This window comes from Panthera uncia, chromosome B1 (genome assembly GCF_023721935.1).
Source record: "Panthera uncia isolate 11264 chromosome B1, Puncia_PCG_1.0, whole genome shotgun sequence".
Lineage (NCBI taxonomy): Eukaryota > Metazoa > Chordata > Mammalia > Carnivora > Felidae > Panthera > Panthera uncia.
Genome location: NC_064811.1, coordinates 38,343,278 through 38,369,105, shown reverse-complemented (window position 1 = coordinate 38,369,105; position 25,828 = coordinate 38,343,278). Strand labels below are relative to the sequence as shown.

General features: G+C 35.8%; 1 protein-coding gene across 11 annotated transcripts in view; it reads left to right on the top strand.

The window, feature by feature from the left end:
- Positions 1-25,828, top strand: part of LOC125922726 (cytochrome c oxidase subunit 7B2, mitochondrial) — a 159,283-nt gene that overhangs the window by 34,096 nt on the left and 99,359 nt on the right. For 5 of the 11 annotated variants that reach the window (XM_049630465.1, XM_049630458.1, XM_049630457.1 and 2 more), the window contains exon 2: positions 24,500-24,555. The gene's annotated coding sequence lies outside the window, so the exon portion shown is untranslated. Of the gene's footprint in view, positions 1-13,894; positions 13,991-14,929; positions 15,087-24,499; positions 24,556-25,828 lie in introns of all 11 variants that reach the window. The other 6 variants (XM_049630467.1, XM_049630461.1, XM_049630459.1 and 3 more) reach the window with 2 other exon arrangements.

The following is a 25,828-nucleotide window of genomic DNA, read 5'->3' as shown; positions in this document are numbered from 1 at the left end:
ATCTTAATATTTTGCACCACACACAGATTTGCCCCATTCACATTTCTTAGACAATCATTAATGTATCCTTAGGTAATAGTGCAAGCACTAGAATTGCATTTTGTAAACTTTTTTAAAAAAGATTATCATAATGAGTCCACTTTATGTTCTCGTGTATCTAATATGTTTCCGGCAATGAAAAAAGCACAGTGGATAATAGGAAGGAAAGATAGAATAGAGAATTCCATGGCCTCAAGCAGTTTATGATCTGTTTGGACCAGCAGTAGTTCAAAACAGAAGCGATGCAGTACAGCATATAAACTTCCCGTTACGTGGTTAGAGGGTGAGTATAGTGTAAGTTCGGAGAATAATATGACTTGAGGGTTGGAGCAGTTGAAATTTTTTATAGGATTTGTGACACTTTAGTTTGTCCTAGAGGACAGATAGGATTTGGATAGCTGTAGAGATGGAGGGAAAAAGAAGAGGTGAATATTTGGAAAATCACTGAGGCAGACTAAGCATCGACACATGGGGAATGAAAAGGAATTTATCCTGGTGGGAGCAACAGTAAATTGGGAAGTCATAGGAGGTTAAATTGATAACTAAAATGAGATACTATATCCTAGCACTGGGAACCTAACAGTGTAAGAAGTGTGGGCTTTTTCCCATAGTTACTAGAACCACAGAAGGATCTTGAACAACACTGTGCCGTGATGAAAGTGGTGTTTTAGAAAATTTAATCTAGAGGATATTTGTAGTGTGGGTTGGAGGTGGGAAAAACTGTCATTTACGCAGTTAAAGATGAGCTGGAAGTGTTCATAGCCTAGGATTGAGGTACTATACTGAAGAGTGAAAATATGGAACAACTCTGAGCTCTTTTCCAAGGACAACTGAGGACACAAGGAATAAAAAAAAAAAAAAAAAGGTTAAAAGTGACTCTAGAAGATGGCAGGCAAAATTAGTGGGCAATGCATTCTCTGAAAGAAATATTAAATAAAATGTAATATTTTGCTCTTGCCATTGGATTTAAAATGCCTTTCATTGATCCCTGTTCAGTAATTGTTTTGTGACACCTCCTGAAAATCTAAAAGATGCCTACTGAAAAAGCAAAAGAGAAAAATGAAAAAGAATTAGTAATAAATGATTAGAAACACATGTGCAGAAGATATCATTATATGCAGTATGGTAGTTAACCCATTTGCAGGTACCTGTTCTAGACATGCTGTGCAGTCTTAGTTCCTAGCCACAGTCCTGGAAACAAAGGGAAGATATGAAACATTTTTAATATGCAGTTTGGGGAGACCGAAATGAGCATGTAATTTTCAGAGAATAGTTAGTAGAACAGCAGGTAACCAGAGATATCTCAGATAGGGAGCATTTTAGTTAAACAGTACTGTGGTTATGTCTGTGTACAAACAAACACATAACAGAAGAGAAGCAACCAGCATAGAATTTCATATGCCAGTCTTACCAAATACACAAAAATGTCAGTGTTGAGAGAAATTTCCATAAAACATCTGCTAGATTTGCAGTTATTTGGCCAAGTTTACATTTTAAGGATATTTTTAAAGCCTCATATATTTAGGTATACACAGACCAAAAAAACTACTGTGTACTTTTAGAACACATCAGGGACTATAAAACCTACATATCAAAGCATAAACTTGATTTTGAAATATGATTAATATACCTGAGAATATATTCTGCTCTTTGAACAAAAAAAAAATGCAGAAAAGAATCAATATGATGGGCCATATGTTCTTTGGTAGTTACAGAAATGAAATATAAAATGAAGACCAGATAGCTTTCAGCTTGTCAGTTTGTTTTTTAGTTTTGCACGTTAGATGTTGCAATTGAAACAGTATACCCCCAGTGAAGATTTCAGGGGTGAAATTCTACTCACCACTTCCTTCCTTTGGGATCTTCTTGCATCTTCACTGTAACTAAGAACACCTCAGCTTTAACTTTAATATATTGTGAATCTTCAAAGTATCATGAATTTAAGCAAATTCTGACCTTTCTCCCCCCCCCATCTGTGTTGCTCTTATTTTAATATAAAATAAAATTAAATATTGGATTTTGATTATATGTTGTAAATTATGCATTAGATTTAGTTTTCACAGAAGTCTAAGCTTTAAAAAAACATAGATTGGTAAGCTGAAGTTCACCGACTAAGAGAAAACTTGGTTTAATTTGATTCGAGACACAGAGTGAATTGTAATCCAAGAGCAAATATATTTTTCTCTTTATAGTTTATAGTATTTTAATTCATTTATCCACTGGATATCAATTTCAGTCTTCTGATAATTTAGCCAGCAAAATTGACTATGGTTTAAATGAAGGGCATGATAATACCTTTACTAACAAATGGCAAAATGTTTTGAGTTCCTGCCATATTCCGAGTGCTTTCTACTTTATTTAATTTATATTTAATTAACACCAAAGCTCTATTGGGTAGGTAGCATTGCTGTCCCCATGTTAGATACAGAGTATTGTCCAACGTTACACACCTAGGAAGAGGTGAGGACTTGAACTGAGACTCCAACATTCTGACTTTGGTTCATTTTCTTAACGCAGTGCTGTAGAACTGCTCTATACCTGAACTTGTAAATGTCAGATTCAGAATTTGAACTCAGATCTCTGACTTCTAAAATCCATGCACATTATTATTATTATTATTATTATTAATTTATTTTTAAGTTTTCACTTTAATCCCAGTTAACATTCAATGTTATGTTAGTTTCAGGTATACAATATAGTGATGTAACATTTCCATACATCAGTCACCCTGTGCTCATCACAAGTGTACATGCATGTTGCTGTCCAGTTTTCCCAGCACCATTTGTTGAAGAGACTGTCTTTTTTCCATTGGATATTCTTTCCTGCTTTGTCAAAGATTAACTGTCCACATAATTGTGGTTTTATATCTGGGTTTTCTATTCTGTTTCATTGATCTGTGTGTCTATTTTTGTGCCACTGTCATACTGTTTTGATCACTACAGCTTTGTAATGTAAGTTGAGGTCCAGAATTGTGATGCCTCCAGCTTTGCTTTTCCTTTTCCAGGTTGCTTTGGCTATTCAATGTCTTTTGTGGATCCATACAAATTTTAGAACTATTTATTCTGGCTCTTTGAAAAATGCTGTTGGGGCTCCTGGGTGGCTGAGTTAGTTAAGCGTCACGATCTTGAGGTTCGTGAGTTTGAGCCCCTGTGCTGACAGCTCAGAGCCTGCAGCCTGCTGCAGATTCTGTGTCTCTCTCTCTTTCTGTCCCCGCCCTGCTTGCACTCTGTCAGCTTCTCAAAAATAAATAAACATTCAAAAAACCTTTTTTTTTTTTTTTTTGAAAAATGCTGTTGGTATTTTGATAGGGATTGCATTAAATGTGCAGATTGCTTTGGGTATCATAGAAATTTTAACAATATTTGTTCTTTCAAACCATGAGCATGGAATGTTTTCCATTTCTTTGTTGTTGTCTTCAATTTCTTTCATCAGTGTTTTGTAGTTTTCAGAGTACAGATCTATCACGTTTTTGGCTAGGTTTATTCCTGGTATCTTATCATTTTTGGTGCAGTTGTAAATGGGATTGTTTTCTTATTTTCTCTTTCTGCTACTTCATTATTGGTATATCAAAATCTGTACATTGATTTTTGTATCCTGGGACGTGACTGAATTTGTTTATCAATTCTAGCAGTTTTTTGGTGGAAGTTTTGGGTTTTGTATATATAATATCATGCCATCTGAAAATAGTGAAAGTTTTACTTCCTCCTTACTGATTCGGATGCCTGTTATTTCTTTTTGTTGTCTGATTGCTGTGGCTAGGACTTGCAATACTATGTTGAATGAAAGCGGTGAGAGTGGACATCCTTGTCTTATTCCTGACCTTAGGGGAATAGCTCTCATTTTTTTCCCATTGAGGATGATACTAGCTGAAAGTATTACATAGATGGCCTTTATTATGTTGAAGTATGTTGCCTTTGAACCTAATTTGTTGAGGGTTTTTGTCATGAATGGATGTTGTACTTTTTCAAATGCTTTTTCTGCATCTCTTGAAATGATCGTATGTTTTGATCCTTTCTTTTATTGATGTGATGTATCACATTGATGGATTTGTGAACATTGAACCACCCTGGCAACCCAGAAATAAATCCCACTCAGTCTCAGTGCGTAATTTTTTCATGTATTGTTGAGTGCGCTTTCTTAGTATTTTGTTGAGGATTTTTGCATCTGTGTTCAATATCCAATATCAGTTATGTTTACCTATAGTTCTCTCTCTCTCTCTCTCTCTCTCTTTTTTTTTTTTTTTTTCCGTAATATCTTTATCTAGTTTTGGTATCAGGGTAATGCTGGTCTGATTAAGATGAATTTGGAGGTTTTCCTTTCTCTTCTATTTTTTGGAATAGTTTGAGAATAGGTATTATTAACTCTTCTTTAAATATTGGGTAGAAGTTGCCTATAAAGCCATCTGGTCCTGGACCTGTGTTTTTGGGGAGGGTTTTGATTACTGATTCAGTTTTTTTGCTTGTTATCAGTCTGTTCAAATTTTCTATTTCTTGCTGTTTCAATTTTAGTAGTTTATATATTTCTAGGAATTTATTCATTTCTTCTAGGTTGTCTAGTTTGTTGGCATATGGCTTTTCATAATATTCTTTTATGATTATATTTCTGTGGTATTGGTTGTATTTTTCCTCTCTCATCTGTGATTTTATTTGAGTCCTTTCTCTCTTTTTTTTCTTGATAAGTCTGGATAAATCTGGATAAGTCTGGATAAATCAATTTTATTGATTTTTTTCAAAGAACCAGCTTCTAGTTTCATTGATATGTTCCATTATTTCTTTAGTTTCTGTATCATTTATTTTTGCTCTAATCTTTATTATTTTCCTTCTTTCTGCTAACTTTAGGTTTTGTTTGTCGTTCTTTCTCTAGGTCCTTTAGGTACAAAGTTAGGTCATTTATTTGATATATCTCCTGCTGCTTGATGTAGGCCTATATTGCTATAAACTTTCCTCTTAGAAACACTTTTGCTGCATCCCAAATTAGTGGTTATTTCAAAAACCACTAATAAATATGCAAAGAACAAAGAGAAAGAGAAAGACAATAAAGGATCAGAGAAAATCTTCAGAAACAACCACAAAACAAGTAATAAAATGGCAATAAATATATATCTATCAATAATTACTTTAAATGTAAATTGACTAAATTCCCCAATCAAAAGACATAGGGTGACAGAATGGATAAAAAAATGACTCATCTATATGCTGCCTGCAAGAGACACATTTTAGACCTAAAGACACCTGCTGATTAAAAGAGAAGTTGAGGGGCATCTGGGTGGCTCAGTTGGTTAAACATCCGACTTCAGCTCAGGTCATGATCTCACAGTTCATGGGTTCGAGCCCCATGTTGGGCTCTGTGTTGACAGCTCAGAGCCTGGAACCTGCTGTGGATTCTGTGTCTCTCTTTCTCTCTGCCCCTCCCCTGATTGTTCTCTGTCTCTCTCTGTCTCTCAAAAATAAATAAACGTTAAAAAAAAATTAAAAGAGAAGATTTATGGGGTGTCTGGGTGCCTTAGTCAGTTAAGCGTCCAACTCTTGATTTCAGCTCAGGTCATGATCTCACAGTTTGTGGGATCGAGCCCCACATCGATTTCTGTGCTGACAGCACAGAGCCTGCTTGGGATTCTCTTTCTCTCTCTCTCTCTCTCTCTCTCTCTCTCTCTCTGTCTCTCTCAAAATAAACAAATGTCTTTTAAAAATAAATAAAGGTGAGAGAATTGAGAAACATCCATCATGCACATAGATGTCAGAAGACAGCTGAGGTAGCAATTCTTATGTCAGATAAACTAGACTTTCCTTTCTTGCCTTTCTGTGTTGCTGATTTTTTTAGTGATTTGGATTTCTTTCTCTTTGTTCTTTGCATATTAGTGTTTTTTGATGTTGGGTTACTATTAGGTTTGTATATAATCTCTTGTGTGTATAGCAGTCTATGTTAAGTTGATGGTCGTTTTAAGTTTGAACCCATTTTTTTCTCTTCTCACATTTTAGGTATATGTTATGTTTTGCATCCTTGTGTGTGTGTGTGTGTGTGTGTGTGTGTGAAGTTCCTTGTTTTATTTCTAACAGCAATACTCATTTTTAGTGGTTTTGTGTTTCCTACTTCTGTACTGTCACTTTTGGTCTCTCCAGTCAAAGAGTCTGTTTTAACATTTTTTTGCAGAGTTGGTTTAGAGGTGATAAGCCCCTTTATTTTTCATTTGTTTGAGAAACTCTTATTCCTCCTCCTATTTTGAATGGTAACCTTGCTGGATAAAGTATTCTTGGCTTCAGATTTTTCCCATTCAGCACTTTGAATATATCATACCATTCCCTTCTGGCTTGCAAAGTTTCTAATTTTTGTTTTTACATTTATTTATTTTGAGAGACAGAGAGATGGAGCACAGTGGAGGAAGGGCAGAGAGAGAATGAGATACAGAATCTGAAGCAGGGTCCAGGCTCTGAGCTGTCAGCACAGAACCTGATGCAGGGCTTGAACTCAGAAACCGTGACGTCATGACCTGAGTGGAAGTCAGACACTTAACCTACTGAGCCTCCCAGGCACCCCTGGCTTGCAAAGTTTCTGTTGAAAAATCTCCTGGTGTCCTTTTTAGTTTTCTCCTGTATGCTAATGACTTCTTTTGTCTTGCTGATTTAAAATTTTTTTCTGTATCACTATATTTTATAAATTTAATTACAACATGTCTTGGTGTGAATCTGCTTTTGATGATTTTATAAGGGTTCTCTGTGCCTTCTAGATCTGGATAACTAAGTGTTTCTGTCCCCAGATTAGGGAATTTTTTAACCATTATTTTTTCAAATAGGTTTTCTGCCCTTTTTCTCTTTCTTTTTCTGGGACTCCTGTAATACAAATATAATTACATTCGATGTAGCCATTGAGTTCCCAGGTCTATTCTTGCTTCCTGTGATTCTTTTTCTCCTTTTGTTCAGCTTGATGACTTACCATTGCTCTGTCTCCTGAGTCATTAATTTATTCCTCTGCTTTTTCCATCTTGGTGTTCATTCTACTGATAAGCGTGTTTCTAACTTTGTTTGTTGTACCTTTTATCTTGGTTATGTAACTCCTTATTTCTGTGTTATAGGTCCCAGTCATCTCTTCCACTCTTTTCTCAAGTCCAGTGAGAATCCTTATGATTATTGTTTTAAATTCTCTATCAGACATGTTACTTGTATCTATTTTGCTTAGATCTCTGGCTGTGGCCTTGTTCTGTTTTTCATATGGAATAAATTTCTCTGTCTCCTCATTTTGTCTGCCTCTCTGTGTCTGTTTCTGTTTTAAGAAAGTCACCTGTGTCTTTTGCTATTGAAAGTAGTGACTTTAATGAAGAGAAGGCCCTTAGTGGCTTGCAATTCCCTGTTCCCCCTTCACCAGAACCTGGCACTTCAGGAGAGTATTCTGTGTGTGTTGCTCATCTTTTGCTGTTGTGTCTGAGTCACTTTTCCTTTCAGTGCAGTTGTCTGCACTGACTCTCAGCCTGTTGTGAACTGTGCTTGCTCTGAGGTGTTAGGTTAGTGAGAACCAGGCAAGCCTTATGAGGAGACATGCCCACTGGGGAACTTGGGAGCAGGGCAGTGGTGTTAGCAAAATTTTTGCTGGGCTACTAGTCCTGTGCCCGTCCCCTTTGAAGCACTATGGTGGCCGGGCCCTATGCATGATAGCGTTTGGGTGTGTGGCTGGGCGCAGTGTGGTGGTTTGGCCCTGTGGCTGGGCATTGTGCATGATAGCAGCAGAGGGTGCATGGCTGAGTGTAGTGTGGGTCAGTGCCTGGGGACACTTAGCTAGGCCCAGCATGGTGGATATGCCTGGTGGCAGCTGTGTACCTGGTAGCTGGGTGGGGCACATGTGTGGCTTTCACAAAATTTTCCCAGAGCCTGGCACCGAGGCTAGCCAGCTTGGAGTGGGTGAGCCCTCAGAACTTGTGGGTATGACGCCCTGCTATTGGGTTAGGTATCAAGTATCTATACATCCCTGGTTCTTTCAGGTGTCTGTGTATTTATGGCGAAGGGTGGGAAAGGAAAATGGGGCCTGCCAGTTCTCTTATTTTCAGAGAAAGGAAAATACTCATTCATCAATATGAATAGATCTGTCTCCCATTTGCTCCCAGAATTGTATAATCTGTGTAACCTGCCATTTTTATGTTGTCTCTCTGTGCAGCCTGCTGTCTCCTTAAGGATGCTGACCCAGCTGTCACTTGCCCTGGTTTGCCCACTGCTGAGTCAGCTGACTATTAAAGCTCCAGGTTCCAAGTCCCACTGGTTTTATGAACTCATGGAATTCAGCCCCTCTGGTTTTTAAAGCCAAATGTTATGGGGATTAGTCTTCCCCATGTGAGCTTTCTGGTGTAAGATCCCATTTCTCTTCCCTTTCCACATGAGTAGTTCCCTCCCTCTTGTGGGCAGCCTCCCTCAGCCTTTCTGAACTTCCTACCTTTTCAGATGCAGCTTCTTTATATTTGGTTGTGGAGTTTGTTCTGCCAGTATTCAGATTGTTCTCTGGATTATTGAGTTGGATGTGAATGATACCTATTTTGAAAACATGGGATAGGGTGATGTCAGGCTCCTTTTACTGTGCCAACTTCGCCCAGAGTCCTAAATCTGTGCTCTTTTGGTAGGAACCTGAGTCAAAAAAGAGGACATAGAAGGAGCAGTTGAGTCAGGTTGAGTATAAATCAAAGAGGTTGTACCAGTGGCCATGGCAGTAAGAGAAAGGAGGATGCTTGGTAGGGCTGGGGTCTGGGTATTAAGATGGATAGCAGGAAGAGACCATACTTCTGACGAGAGACAGAGATTTGAACAATCTCAGCCCTATTGTGGAGCCCATGGGTGAGGGCTTGTTCATTTATCCATGCATTTTTCATCAGACTTATCCAATGTTAAGGACCACACACAATTTCTGAAAGAATATTTTTTCCATCTTAAGTCAACAGACTTTGAGGTTCTAGTTCTGCCAGCTACTGGATAAATAAATAGAGGAAAATCGCACATAGCTTTTTTGAGTGGTAAGCAGCATTTATCTCTCAAGGTTGTGGTAAGGAATATTCACTAATGTTTATGAAATGGATTTTTTTAAGTTTATTTATTTTGAGAGGAGAGAGAGAAAGAGAGAGAGAGAGAGAGGGAGAGAGAGAGAGAGAGACCCAAGCAGGTTCACACTGTCGGTGCAGAGCCCGATGCAGGGCTGAAACTCATGAGCTATAAGATCATGATCTGAGCCAAAAATCAGAAGTTGGAGGCTTAACTGACTGAGGCACCCAGGTGTCCCTGAAATGGCTTTATGAAAGTGGTCAACCCTGTTTTATGTTAGTTACTATTATGACTAGTTACCTTTATTTCCAGCCTTAAATGCCTCAAGAATAAGACACTTCTCCATCATCTGCAGAAGGCTAGGGCTGTCATTGACAATCTTTAAAACACCTGGAACCCAGACAAATATACACATGCATACACACACGCACAGACGCACGCATGCACAGAGTCACTCACACTCGCATATGGTACCCATCAGAATCTTGAGCTGGGGAAGTAAAGCTGTATTGTTGAAAAAAGTCTCCTGCCCTCAAGAAATTATTAAGTATTCCCCTGGAGTGTGTGAGCCTATACCAAACCAAATAATTAGGTCAGGTTTAACTTTGAAATGCAGTATATTAAACCACTAGAATAATCTCTATATATTTTTTCCTCCTTCTCTTGTATTTAATGCAGAGCGAATCGTTTCATGAATGAAAAGTGGCCTGAAACTCACTCACTTACTGCTTGAGTTAGTATACTAAGATATAAGTGAGGCTACAATGTTTTTTTCACTTTGTTGGGAAATTTGGGGGAAAGTGTGTAGTAAAGAAAGTCAATGAGTGACATTTATGTTTCCCCAATTTAATTAGCAGTATCTTTTCTCTTCACATTTGTATAAACCATTTCTTCTGTTTGAACATTGCCACCATTCTTTCCCACTCAGTACCCAGCCCTGGCTAATTCCCACATTTTCTTTAGGTCTCGATGTACAGGTTAATGGTCTTGGAAGGCCTTCCCTGTTCTTTAAGACTGAGAAAGTGACCCCACCAATTTCTTGTTCTCAAATCATCCTTTACAGTTTTAATATCTTAGTATTTTAACTGCCTAATAACATCTCTATATCTTTCACTAGATTTTGTCTTTGTGGGTAGGTCCTTGTGTTTTAATCCTATTATATCACTATTGTAGTCTTTATCTAGAGGTTACAAGCTGGGGAAGGAGGAGGGAGGTCTGCAGTTTTTAAATGTAAAAATTTTTTTAAACAGCCAAAGTTTAAAAAATTCTCTTCAGCAAATGATGTTGGGAAACTGGAAAGAGACATGCAGAAGAATGAAACTGGACCACTTTCTTACACCATACACAAAAATAAACTCAAAATGGATGAAAGACCTAAATGTAAGACAGGAAGCTATCAAAATCCTAGATGAGAAATTAGGCAAAAACCTCTTTGACCTCAGCCACAGCAACTTCTTACTAGACACGTCTCCAGACTCAAGAGAAATAAAAGCAAAAATGAACTATTGGGACCTCATCAAAATAAAAAGCTTCTGCACAGTGAAGGAAACAATCAGCAAAACTAAAAGGCAACCAACAGAATGGGAGAAGATTTGCAAACGACATATCAGATAATGGGTTAGTATCCAAAGACTATAAAGAACTTACCAAACTCAACACCCAAAAAACAAATAAATCCAGTGAAGAAATGGGCAAAAGACATGAATAGACACTTCTCCAAAGAAGACAACCAGATGGCCAACCAACACATGAAAAAATGCTCAACATCACTCATCATCAGGGAAATACAAATCACAACCACAATGATATACCACCTCACACCTGTCAGAATAGCTCACATTAACAACTCGGGCAACAGCAGATGTTGGCGACGATGCGGAGAAAGAGGATCTCTTTTGCATTGTTGGTGGGAATGCAAGCTGGTGCAGCCACTCTGGAAAACAGTATGGAGGTTCCTCAAAAAATTAAAAATGGAAATACCCTACAACCCAGCAATTGCACTACTAGGTATTTATCCAAGGGATACAGGTATGCTGTTTCAAAGGGGCACATGCACCCCCATGTTTATAGCAGCACTATCAACAATAGCCAAAGTACAGAAAGAGCCCAAATGTCCATTGATGGCTGAATGGATAGAGAAGATGTGGTGTGTGTGTGTGTACACACACACACACACACACACACACACACACAATGGAGTATTACTCAGCAATCAAAAAGAATGAAATCTTGCCATTTGCAGCTACATTGGTGGAACTAGAGGGTATTATGATAAGGAAAATTAGTCAGAGAAAGACAAAAATCATATGACTTCATTCATATGAGGACTTTAAGGCACAGAACAGATGAACATAAGGGAAGGGAAACAAAAATAATATAAAAACAGGGAGGGGGACAAAATATAAGAGGCCTAAATATGGAGAACAAACAGAGGGTTACTGGAGGGGTTATGGGAGGCGGAATGGGCTAAATGGGTAAGGGGCATTAAGGAATCTACTTTGGAAATCATTGTTGCACTATATGCTAACTAATTTGGATGTAAATTAAAAGATAAATTAAAAAAGTTAAGATACTTTACATTTAAAAAAATCCAGTTTCTTTTGAAGAAAATAAACATCAGAGGTTCTGGCAACACTGGTCTGTTTTTCAAGGCTGATTATGAGATAAATAACCTCCTTTCTCATATTTTATATTATTTCTGATTTTCCTATTAAAGAGAAGACTGTTTTAATGGGGATAGTACAATTTAGATTTTTAAAGGAATCAAAGTCTTCTTGTGAGTTTGAAACTAAGCAAATTATTTGTTTAAGAATGTAAATTACATTCTTTGCAGTGATCTTTGCAGTGATCAAGGAAGCTTTTTTCTTTGTAATGATCAAGGAAGCTTTATAACTCCTTTGAGGATGAGATCATGCTCTCTGGGATGTCAGAGTAAGACATTTTAAGGGAAACTGAGTATCTTCAGGTGAACATAAAGAATGTAACTTATGAGTAATTCATTTAGAAAGGACATAACATTTTTTTTTCAAATATGGGAATAGCTTTATTTGGGGGTTGCTTTTGGTTGTCTGATGTAGGAGGACAGTACATCAGATAATTTTGTTCATGTACATGTGTCAGCATGATTTTCAAAATCTTTTTCTCTTAGGAAAATAGTAAAGACAATAAAGGATGTTGTTGATTGTTGCTTGACATTGGTAGTACATTAAAAGCTAGTAAGTTTAAGGAAATGTACTATTACCATTAAAACATGAATAGAAAAAGGCAGTATCTTCAGCTTATTAGCTTTTAATGTTCTATTTTGTGGTAAATGTTAAATTAAATATTTATGTTTTATATATGATCCACTTTCCCTGATTTTGCCAGTATGAAAGATCTGTCACCAGGCCAGTTTCCAAGCTGTTCTTTAAAAATACCGTGCTCATTCCTTCCCCTCAGAATTCACAAATTGGCTCTAACTAAAACCATTTGGTATCTCCCCCCTTGGTTGGTCAAGTCTTGCCTACCATCCCGTGTCTAACATAAAGTTCTCTTTTTCACACATCCTTTTTTTTGATAGAGTTTTATAAACAAAAGAGACATTGGAGTTGGACAAATCTAGTTTTGAAACCAGATTTTCTACTTACTGGATATGTCACTATGCAGACATTATTTAGATTCCCTGATCCTCAATTTTCCCATAAAATTGTAAAAATTGGTATAATAATTAAAGTTTTTATGAGAAGAAAATGTTACAGCATGTTAAACATCTGAAGCATTATAAAGTGTCAACAAATATTTTTTCTGTAGCACTTAATAAAACTAAAGATTGTAAACTAGCAGCTCACAGGCTGCATATGCCTCAGAGATGTGTCTGCTTGATTTATACGATGTTTTAAAATTGGTTTGCAACACACACACACACACACACACACACACACACACAGGGAGAGAAAGAGAGAGAGATTTTACATTCACCTCTAGATTCTTGTTTCTGTTTAAAAAATGAGAAGACCTGGGAACCCTGGGCCTCCATTCATTCCCATTGGCAGCAGTCCACAGGCACTTGGTGAGCAGCTTTTCTGAGAAAGCATACTTCAGTTTGGCTCTGTATCTACTTTGCCCATTGTACTTATTTACTTGGCCTTCCTGGACCTGAAAATCATTTGAATTTATGATCCCACTGTTAAGTCATTTATTTGTGTACTTGAATGCATTCTACCTTTTATCTTTAACTGTGTATATATATCTTATTCTATGGTACATAAAAACACCATATATTTTAATGCACCAAATTATATATAGCATATCTTATATATAGGCTTATTCTGTGAGATACACACACATACATACATACATACATACATACATACATACATACAGGCTCTTAGAGGCCAGACATAAGATTTTTAAAAATTCCTCAAAATCCCCACCTGCTTTTAATAGTTAATAAGCTAACTAAATTAATTACAAGATAATACATACTAGTTAAATTAGATTGTGATATTGAAAGATACAACTGTGATAGTGGAATTTATCTGTTATCAGTATTCCTTCCACCTCTCTATGAGGCTATGAAGGAAAAGAGAAAAAATGCTTACTATATTGTTTCTTACTCCTCTGCTGTCACCAGCATTGGTTTTTCAGGGCTTTTCTTCTGTGCACTGAAATTTTACTACTGCATACATTCTGAAAACTCTTTGTTTTGATCAGTTTTTACTTCTGTAGCTTTCCCACTGGGAAATTGTACTCGCTCTTTGTTTAATTTAGCTGTTACATAAATATGTTGAAATGCTCCACTATTTCAGTTCCTACTGTGAAAATATTTTGTAAGCAGCAGTATTAAAACACTTTTTTTCTCCCAGCTATATAGATCATAGGAATTTCAAAGCAGCAAGAGAATGTAAAGCTTACCCCAGTACACCTCCTCGTGACACCACTGGGACTTAGAAAAGAAAATGGTGAGGCCACAGTTCACCTCCAGGTAGAAGAACTGCAACTGGAGGCCAGTATTCATGACTTCAGTTCAAACTGGTCTTTAAATTTTAAATAGAAATTAGCATTTTATGGTGTTTGTAAGCCAAATAAAACAGATTCCACTGAAATAGTTATTCAGTACCTCACAGTCCGAATCAGCTAGCACTTACTAAACTTACTATGTGGTATAATTTTATTCTCCTCAGGGCTGTATGGGGTAAGTATTTTTACTGCCTTCCTTTTATAGTAGGGAAATCTGAGGTATAAGAAAGGTTAAGTAACTTGTTGAAGGTTAGACAGCTCGTGATAGCTGAGATGGGATTTTGACTGTTGTTGTCAGGCTTCAGCTTCTGTGCCCTGAACCACTAGGCCACCTTTCTTGTCATTGTGTGCTCGTCCTCTCTATTCTGTTCTTCACTTGTCATGTCCGTGTGTATAATATTGACAACATTTTCAGTCTTTCTACCTGCGACCACTTGAACTTTAACTTTTACATTTAAAGATTTGTACCTTTGTTACTAGTTGTATCAAACCATATCACCATTGTTCCAACTACTTTTATTCCTAGTCACCATTTCACCTATCTATCAAATTTTGAAGTCATTATAGTTGTGATTTTCTTCCACTGCAGATATTCTCTCCTCTTTAAAAAATAAAAATAAATAATAAAAATAAAAACTTCAGCTGTGATGACTTTGGATGGGCACAAAAATTGTCATAATAGCTTTGCCCAAGGCTTTTTCTCAATTACTCAAAAAATGTCTTTTCCCCTAGAAGTAGTTTTAGTCTTCAACTATTAATTTTACCCTTTCTATGTAAAGAGAGACTACTGGGATGAAAAACTGCATCTTCTATTCAAGAGAGAATATCTTATTCAATTTAATATCTTTTTTTTTTTTTTTTTTTTGTAAATCTCCTTCCAGTGCTAGATGAAGTGCACTATGAGAGGAGACTAAAGGAGTGGAAACCAGACTTTGCAGTTGAGGAATAAAACTAAGGGACAGCATGGCAAATAAAATCCCATATAAGGTAGTCCTGAGAAGTAAAAGTCAGTATCCAGTCCTCTAGTGCTGAGCTGAGGTGAGTGTGTGAAGTACAGCTGAGACAGGTGATGTTAGTCAAGGGCTTTTGAAGGAAATCGTACCCCCTCCTGGTCCTGCAGTCCTATCCTCTCCCTGGCTTTTATCCCTCACTGACCTGTAGGAACTTGGAGGAGCAGATAATTCAGAACTTGGATGTATGTATATATATATATATATCATTTTATTTTTATGATTATAAAACAAAACCAGACTTCATGATGAGCATTTTAAAACTATAAAAAAAAGTATGAAGAAAAAAATTGTTACCCAACACCCAGAGAAATCCATTTAAAACAGTTACTTGTCTATCCTCTGGGTCCATGTGTTTAACTGCCTAAACACCTTTCTGTTGCCTCTACATTATTTAAGTTCAATAAACTTATGATCGTATTATCTATATATTTTTTAGCTTAGTTTTCTCACTCAACCCATAAATCAGAGTAGCATAATGTACTTGTCTAGTTTGCTGTATTTTTAATATTGTTCAAAAGCAGGTTTTAATGCTTTTATTATGTTTTCTTCTGTGATGATTGTCATATATTTTTGTTATTCTCTTTTCATGTTTTATTAGGAGTAAATATTGAACACTCTTATATAGAAATCTTTATTTCTTTATAATGAATTAAAACTTATATAATTATTTTTGATCAGTATATTTTGTTAATTTCTTTGGGAATAAATCCTAGATCTAGGCTGAAGTTAAATGTTTAAGCTTTACAAAACAAACAAGAAAAATCTTGATTTTTCCTATGACAAATTAAAAAACATTGTTTTAAAAACTTTAGGAAACATAAATTGACAAAATGAAAGTTAGAATATAATCTGATAACTAGGTTTCACTCTCTTTATAGTGTTTATTGTTTCATATTTATTTCCCATTAAAATGTTGCTGTGGCTTATTTTGCTTAACTATAGAACATGACTGTCTTTACAAGTCATTAATTTTTCTAAATACCCCTTTTAGTGGCTTTATAATATTCCATTATAAAACTATGTTATTATTTTGATGACTGCATTTTATAGGATATACAAGTTAATTTCAGTCTTATATTATAAAATTTCTGTAATAAATACCTCTTGTTACTAGTTGCTTTATTTTGTTCCTGATATTTTGCATTTAGTCATTGCTTTCACAAATATGTTTTGAGTGGCTATTATATGCCAGCCCCAGGAAACTAACCTGTAGCCTCATGGAACTTATAGAGTAGAACAGTGCTGTCCGATAGAACATTCTGGAATGATAGAAGTGTCTGACCTGTCAAATGCAGTTATTATATTTTAACTAATTTCTATTTCAATTTCAATAACTCTTTATAGCTAGTGGCTACTGTCTTGGATAGAGCAACTGTAGAATTTACTTATTCATATTCTCAAGTCTGTCAGCTATCTTGACCTTTTGTGGGATTCATACTAAGAGTTCCTTTCATATAGTCTGTAAGGAGAAATACCTGAGTAATTCTATTTTAGAGGTTTTACTAACTTCTGTAACATTTTTTTAAAACTCAGTGTGTTAGGTAGCCAGTTAACTAAGGTAAATAAACGTGAAAGCTCTAAAAACAGTATGTTAATATATGTTGGTGCATGTATTTATATACATTGTACTGTATTTGTTCAATCTCAAAGGATTAATAGTCACTAAAAGTTAATTAGTAAATCTAACTTAAAAATTACACTCTACTCAGTATATCTTGTTGCTTTAATTTATAGAGTTAAAATATTTTGTTCTGATTAAAATAATTTTAAAGAAGCTGAGTTCACTTGAACTGTCTACAAGAAAGATATTTGATTCTTTTGCTTTTAGATTTTCTCATTCTACCTGTGTGAAAATCTGTAGTTATATAGAACTTCATGTAGCAAATACAGGGTCTAGAATTGAAGTGGAAAACATTTAAATTCATGACTTGTAAATTAGAGTCAATTGATTTAAAATACACCATTAATGACACTTCTGTTGGCATATCTTTTTGTACAATTCTGACTCTTGGAATAATAGTAAGATTTTACATATCCCCAATATAAACAAATATAAAATTAAATGAGAAAGTAGGGAGAAGCCAAAATAGGATATAAACTAAAAAATAAATCTAACTATATTACAAAAGAGTAATATAACCGATTGAAGAGAATAGGGAAGAAAATAACCAAAATTATTGTGGAAAACAGAATCTTAACTGGATATTGTATAGCCAAAGAGAAAAAAAAATGTATATAAATGCTGTGATTTAATTAGTAAAAGTGTTTCTAACATGATTGGAATAGCAAGGCATATATTTTATATACATATTATACACACTAGAATTTTTATGTATATACTAGAATTGGACAAATAAATAAACTTTAGATAATGAGACCTGGGTTTCCTCACTATTGCAGAAAGAGGTTTAAATAAGGAAAGAGGGGAGGGCTAAAATGACTCCTGTGATATTGGATTGGAATCAAAGGTATCAATATAAACTCATTGTGGGTTTTTTTTTTTCATTTAACTGATATATATCATTTTAATAATATCATGAAACACTTTTGAAAGAAAAAAAAAATAGAAAGTTTAGAACAAAAAGCCATGTCAAAAACCCCAAAAGGTATAGAAATAACCACATAGTTTTGTAAGATACTAGAGACAATGAAAGAACCATGGAAAAGGAGTGAAGCAAATCAGACATGGGTTGAGAAAACACCCATTGTATCATGCTCGGAACCGTGTAAACTATTAACAAAAGCCTCTGGTACTCAGAAATCTAGTGCTTTCTTTTCTTTCTTTCTTTCTTTCTTTCTTTCTTTCTTTCTTTCTTTCTAAGTTTGGTTGACATATAATATATTAGTTTCAGGTGTACAGTATAGTGATTTGACAATCATATACATTATAAAACTTTAATATATATTCAGGTAGATTCAGGGTATGTGGGGATAGTCAAAGTGGGTGAAGAGGAGTAGGAGATACAGACTTCCAGTTATGGAATAAATAATTCACAGGAATAAAAGGCACAGCATAGAGAATACAGTCGGTGGTGTTGTAATACTGTGGTATGGTGACAGATGGTAGCTCCACTTGTGGTGAGCATAGCAGAAGGTATAGGTTGTTGAATCACTATGTTGTGTACCTGAATTAATGTAACATTGTGTGGCAACTATACTAAAAAAAAAATACAGTCTATTCTTGTTACTTACAATAGTTATGATCTATGAAGTCACCACAAACACTGAGCTAGAGAATACCAAACCATTGTTCCTAAGATAAATACAGGATTAGGTTCCTGAAAGCCTCTCTTCACAATAAAAGTGAGTATCATAAGAGGGTGTGGAGAAAAGGGAACCCTTGTGCACTGTTGGTGGGAATGTAAGTCGGTGTAACCACTGTGGAAAATAGTATTGAGGTTACTCAAAAAATTAAAAATAGAACTACCTTGTGATTCAGCAGTCCCACTTCTAGGTATATACTCTGAAGGAATGTAGTCATTTCCATAGGAAGAGATATCTTTACTCCCATGTTTGTTGAAGCATTATTTACGAAAGCCAAGATACGGAAACAAGTTTAAGTGTCTGTTGATAGATAAATGGATAGTGAAAATATGGTGTGTGTGTATGTATATATGGTGTATGGTATAATGGTATAACATATGGTATATGGTATAATGGTATATGGTATGGTATAATATATATAGTATATGGTATAATATGGTATACCATATGGTAAAATATATATATGGTATAACATATAGTATGTGGTATAATATATATGGTATAATAAATAAAATACTATTTACCCATAAAAAGGAAAGCAATCCTGCCATTTCAGCAACATGGATGGACCTTGAGGGCAATATGCTAAATTGAGTAAGTCAGACAGAAAGACAAATACCGTATGATCTCACTTAAATATGGATTCTAAAATAAACCTGAACTTACAGAAACATAGAGTGGGTGGTTGTTGCCGGTGTTGGATGGGGGGAGAGGGGTGGGTGATGGTGGTCAAAGGGTACACACTTCCAGGTGTAGGATGAGTAAGTTCGACAGATCTAAAACATAGCATGGTGACTGTAGTTAACAATACTGTATTGTTTGCTTGAAAATTGCTGGGAGAGTAGATCTCAAGTGTTCTCCCCACCCCAAATTTCTCCACACACACAAAATGTTATTAACTATGTGAAGTGATGGTTGTGTTAACTGGCCTTATCTTGGTAACAATTTCACAGTACGTATGTCTATCAAATCACCAACTTATATACCTTTAACTTACACAGTGTTATATGTTAATTATATCTTAGTAAAGCTGGGGAAAAAGATAAAATTTTCTTATTTGAATACAGTTTGATTTGTATTGAACTGCAAAGTCAGTACTCTTCAGAGACCACTTACCATCTTGGATCCTATCATGGGCCAAAACACTTCTGATGGCAACTCTATTATAGTCCTCTGCACATATATCCCCAAATAACTTGTGTCCTTTATCACCTTCAATTCTATCACTCCTTAATTTTCTCGGCATTACTTAGTTCAGATTCAAAGAGAAAGAAATAGCTTGCCACCAGTAATTTTTTTCTAGTTGGACAAGCCCTCATCTAATATCACAAGCCAACCTAATGGATTCACTGCCCTTGGATTAGATGCCTATCCTAGCTCTGGTGAGTTTTGATTCTGTAGGTGGGTGGACACGTGATACACATTATCCCTTATTCATCAGGGATAATGGCTTCAGCAGCTTGCTATAGTATTGGCAGGCTATGTATTAGGCCTTTCTAGAGTAACGATTTGTTCTCACTTGTATAACACTGGTAAATAACTATACTTCTTTATAGTGTTAGTAATCGATTTACATTTTGCAGTGCTTTACAGGCCAAAATTGTGTTCACATAACTTCATATGGTACTGTACATGAAAATGAAGTAAAGCCTTACCCTTTGGGAAGTGGGAAATAGATATTAATATTGAGGTATGTTTTTCATGTGAGTTATCAATACAGTGTGGATACATTGTGTATTTTGGAAAGTACAAGAAACTTATGTTCATTTAGCAGACTTTTTCTGGTCTTCAAAATGCTTACCAAATTGTCCTAAAAAATAATTATCGACTGATATATGCATCAGTAACACAAAGAGTGATAGTAGAATCACAGTATAAATTCTGGATGGAGCCGTATATCTTGTTCAGTGCAACACTTTAATTTTAACAATTTCAAGTCAATTTTTCCATCTTGCTTAAGACCATTAAGGGAGACATGTGCTCTGATTTTTTCCTTAATGATCCTTGTAATAAATACTTAGAATTTACCACCCAGGAAAAATATTTTGTTTGTTTTTTAATGAAATACTTTCTTTTGTTGGAAATAAGGTTACAAAAATCTGTATTTCTCTGTTTGTAATAGCTGTGGGAAAGCAGAGACCTAGATTTAATTTTTAAATATAGTTATACATGAATATTTTTTAAAATAGCTATTGTGTCCAAATTATTAAACAAATTATTGAGCGAAAAGTATGGTTTAAACATTTTGCGGCCCCTTTTTATTTAGCTATAGTTTGTATATGTTTATCCAACAGTGTATTTACATGTTTTGTCTAAGTATATATTTCTGTTTTCACGCAGGCCACCTCAATCATTTTGGAAAGTAGCTAATTAGCTAAGTAATGCTTATTGATCACATACTATGTGCTAAAAGGTCTATTAGTAAAAAGTTAATAGGAATCTCTCCTAAGGAGAAGCTTACATTTCAAGTGAGGATAGGCAGTAAAAAAGGAGAATAGGAAAGCTGTCATTAAAAAAACAAGTTGAAAACTCCTTCATGACATGATCTAGTCTTACATTTCCCCTTGCCTCAGAGTGCCAAGTATATTATTGAGAATAACAAAGACTGCTAAATTGAACAGACTGGACCGTAATGATTTAAACTTTGGGGCTTGATGATAGAACAAAACCTGGGGAAAAGTGGATGGTTGCAAGGGACAGAGTTGTATTGCTAGGTTAGGCAGGGTGTATATAGGCGAATAAACTATAAATGTATAGCATATACACACACGTACTATTTAGTGTATATATGGATAGGCAAGGTGTATATAGACAAATATACTATAAGCTAGGCAGAGTAAATGTAGATAGATACACATATACACAAGTAAAGAATATTGAGGACATAAATGAAACACATTTTGGATAGTACCTTTCTTACAGAAGGAATTGTGAATACTTGTTAATCCAGTTTGCCCCTTTGTGTACTTTAGTAAGTGCTCAATACATCTTCACTGAATTAATAAATAGAGGAGAAATTGCTTTCAAAGCATTATAGAAAATGGAATGCTAACTATAGATAAATATAGATAAAAGCTGAATACTAATCATATTAGGGCACATCATAGCCTTTGATTGTGTGCCACTGCTCTGTACGTAGTAGGAGTGTGCCTGTGAATTATAGTGTGTGCCAGTGCTCTATCCATAGTAGGGGTGTGCATACAAATTAAACTATGTGTCAGTGCTCTATACGTAGTAGGAATGTGCATGCAACTTACACACTGTGTGCCAGTGCTCTATACTTAGTAGGAGTGTGCAAACCATACGTGTACAAAAGCAGGAGGGCATCTCATTTCACTGACTATAGCTGTTAATTCAGGGCCTTGCGCATAATACATGCTCATTAGATTTGGTTGTATTGATTGAAAAAATAAATTACAAGCCAATCTAAGCATGTCTAATAACAATGCAAAGTTTAAAAATAGGTTATGTGAGCTACTTAGTAATTAAAATGAGCTGACATTGATTGGTATTAAGTGTTAGCCAGTTTTGAAATACCAACTTTCAAAGTCTTACAAGCAGCAGAGTAGCACAACCCTGGCACTAATTGGGTCTTCTGGGGAGCCTGTTAAGACTGAATTTCATTTCATTTATTTGGTAGTGCGTTTTACCATTTTCTCCTCAGAAAGAGGCTAGAGCCAAGTAGCACCTGGCTTCTTGTGTCCCTTTCAATGGCGATTACCTGTGAGCCTCCAATAGGACAGCAGACTCACCTGTCCCATTGCTCTTTGTCTCAGATTTCTCTGAGGAAGCTGGGGATAAGCCTCTTGAAGAAACGCTTTTCTGTTGGTTTTCCTCCTACCTCACTGGCCTCTTTTATTTGGCCTTTTTTCCCTGGCTCTTTCATATCTCCTCACCTCTAAATGTTGTAGTAACTCAGGGCTTGCATTACTTTGCTCTTGGTGTATAAGAAATCACCACAAAATTAGTGGTTTAAAACCACACACATTATCTCTGTTTCTTTGGGTGAGAAGTCTGAGCACACCCTAACTAGGTCTTCTGCAAGACTACAGTCAAAGTGTCATCTGGTGCTTGAGGTAGCATCTGAATGCTTGACTAGAGAAGGATTTATTTCCAAGTTTACTCAAATTGTTGGCAGAATTTACTTCCTTGAGACTGCGACAGTGAGGGCTTCATTTTCTTGTTGGCTGGAGGCTGGAGACCTTACGAGATGCCAGCTAGAGGCTTCCCTCAGTTTTTATAGGCCACACTCGTTTCTTTGCCAAGTGGTTCCTCAGCGTGGCTGTTTGCTTCATAAAAGTAAGCTAGCAGAGGGAAAATCTGCTATAATCTTACATAATGTGACAATGTAATCACACAGTATAATTCATATACACCCTGTCACATACATCGAGTTAGAAACAAGTTAGAGGTCCTGTCCACATTCTAAGGAATGAAAATCATACAAGGGCATGACCACCAAGAGGCACGGATGATGGAGCCACTTGAGTCTACCACGTTCCTGGCTAGTCTCTGTCTCTGTCCTTTCTTTCCTCTGTCTGTACACACTTCCTTTTATATATCATGGCTTTAGATATTGTCAGTGAGTGAAAAAAAAACACCCTGGTTTATAGTTGAGAGCTTGGTCTCCTCTAAACTCTACACTGATTTGGTTAACTGCTTACCTTATATTGCTCCTCATGAGTCTGTCTGACAGACATATAAAAATTTACATATCCAAAGTCAAAATAATTATTTCCTCTAGTAACTGCTTTTCTTATTGTTTCCCGGTCCCACTAAATGGCAGCTCTATCCTTTCATTTGCTTAGATAAAAAAAGCTCTGTGACATCCTTAACTGTTTCCATTCTCTCATACCCACCAGCTGTTTCATCAAACTGTTTTACAAATTTGTCATTTTTTGGCTATTATCGTTATCTTCAGGTGGCACTAGAACCTTATTCAAACTATAGGTCACTTGGTGGCTCTCTGACAACCATTCCAGTTTAGTGGGGAATAAACCCTTCATTTTCTAGTAACTAAGGGCCCGCTTCTAACAGGATGGACCACATGGAACCCCAAATACCACTGCTTTTTAACTTTGCTGTTGATGGAAAATCATGTGGCTTTACCATATGCCAGATTGGTTCGTGTCATATGTTCCCTCTTACCAAACAAGGCTTCCTTTGTCTTGGTCAACAGTAATTGTTTCTTTCACTCCAAAGATCAAGAGGGAGTAACGTAGGTAAAAGTGGTCACCCGACTCCAAACGTACTTCTTTCTGGAGGGTTCTTTCCTTCATAGCCTGATCTCTTTTCGTCCTGTGTTCCTTTTTTTTTTTTTTTTTAATTTTTCTAATGTTTGTTTGTTTTCCAGAGGGGGCAGGCAGAGAGAGGGTGGACAGAGGATCCAAAGTGGGCTCTGTACTGACAGCAGAGAGCCCAGTGTGGGGCTCAAACCCATGAACTTGTGAAATTATGACCTGGGCTGAAGTCAGATGCTTAACCTAGTGAGTCACCCAGACACCCCAGTCCTGTGTTGTTTTTTTTCTTCCATCCCCTCCATATACTCAAAAATTATATTAAAATCTACTTCTGGGTAGGTAGGACTTCCCATCATTCACATATACTTTGATCCAAAGTAGTAAATAAATTTATCTTTTGTCTCCAGGTATATTTTTACTTTAAATCCTTACTTTTTTTCTAGAATGAAAAATTTGGTATTGTCAATAGGATTTGAAATATTAGAATTCTGATGAATTTCATGTAGGGTGCAAACAGTAGATAGGTCCATTCATGTTTCCTTGAACTCAGCATTTGTGGTAACAACCTTCTCTTCATTCATACTCTGTTAGCCTTGGCCAGAACTCTTCCAGTTTAGGCACAGGTAGATGATGAGTCAGGGAGGCAGCTGGTAAAAAAAGGGGGTGATCTCAACTACATGGGTTGAGAAAAGTTTACAACTCTCTCTACTACATTGGAAGACCGGTAGCTATGTCCTCTTTCTTTCACAAACTTTGTGATTCAACTTTAAGTTGTGTCTTAAAGCTTATTTAATCAGATGTCATTTGTGTAAAAATGTTTACTATTGATAGAGTAGTAAATGGTGATTTTCTCTGGGTAAAATAGCCCAAACTTACTTTTTGCCTTTTTCTATTTTCTTGAAGCCTCACACTGATTTTCTAATTGTATTTTTAGGAGTCTGAATCTTGAACTTCCTGAGAAGAGTGTCTGGGCTTCAACGTTCTTACCAGGTAATGAGAAAATATGGAAAAGTCCCATGCTGCCCAGATTAGAATTTCGCTGTATGTCAATTTTAGATGACCTCTTTTTTTGTGGTGGGAAGGGGGAAACTAGATGGGGATTTTGTAAAAAATAAAGTGGGCAGTGAAACCATTTTTAAAGTTTTATGAACTCTTAAGCAGTTTGTTGACTATTGAGAACCTGCATAACCACAGAAAGAATAAGAGACAGATGCCAGTCTAACTAGACAAATGTTTCCAAAATAAGATGTTTCGTATCAGCAGAAAATGTTTTTCTTGGTAGACTAACTTGATAGTCTTAACAACACAAACATTTTGGATGTAAAAAAAAAAAAAAGTGTGTGTTGCCAGAAAACATTTTCAAGAGATAAGCACTTGTTGCAAGTACTACATGCCTAGAAAAAAATCTCATTTTGGCCAACTGAGACCACCATGTGTTTTAAAATATGTCATCCGTCATTTCAGTGTTAAGAGCGCCCCCTGGTGTGGTTATGTAATTATAGATTCATGAGAAATTTATACATTATTTTTTAAAACTCTGTTCGCTATTAGATGGTGCTGGTCCTTTTTTTATACTAGCTAGGTTGATTTGGTCAGTATGGTGTGTAACTGTCTAGAAATATGCATTTGATTTTTTTCTTGCCCTAATTTATGGTTATATCTGGAGTCAGTGGTCAGTTTGAAAGTAGAATTTGGAAATATCTAGTCCCTAAACTTCTTCATCTCAAAATAATGACAAGTAATATATCATTTAGTAAGTGTGAAATTATATAGTGAGATAAATTTTTACATACTAATCAAATTCTTTGCTGGTAATAACTTTGTTAAGTGGAAAATTGCTATGAGCAGTTTCTTTTTGGTAAACTCATGGGTATTTTAATACTTAAACATGAAAATTCAGACATATATTTTGTTTTTGAAATGTAAATCATGTGAAAGATAATCTAGGTTTTAATATTCCCTTAAAATTCAACAGCTCCCCAATAGCTACAGAACTTGCAAATATAAACATAGTATTTCATCCATGAATCATATATAGAGCTCTCATCTATCCCTTGAAATCACTCCCACCAGCACAAACTCTTACTCAAAATTGACCACAAAAAACTCATTTTTTTGTTACATTTAATTTTTAGTCTTTTGGGAATAGTTAAACCATCCTTGCAAACTGAAAGTGTGTATAATCTTTTAAATTACATTTCTGTAAATTTGATAGTTGCAGTTATATTTTCTCTTATTGTCTCTTCTCCAGACTAAATTATCT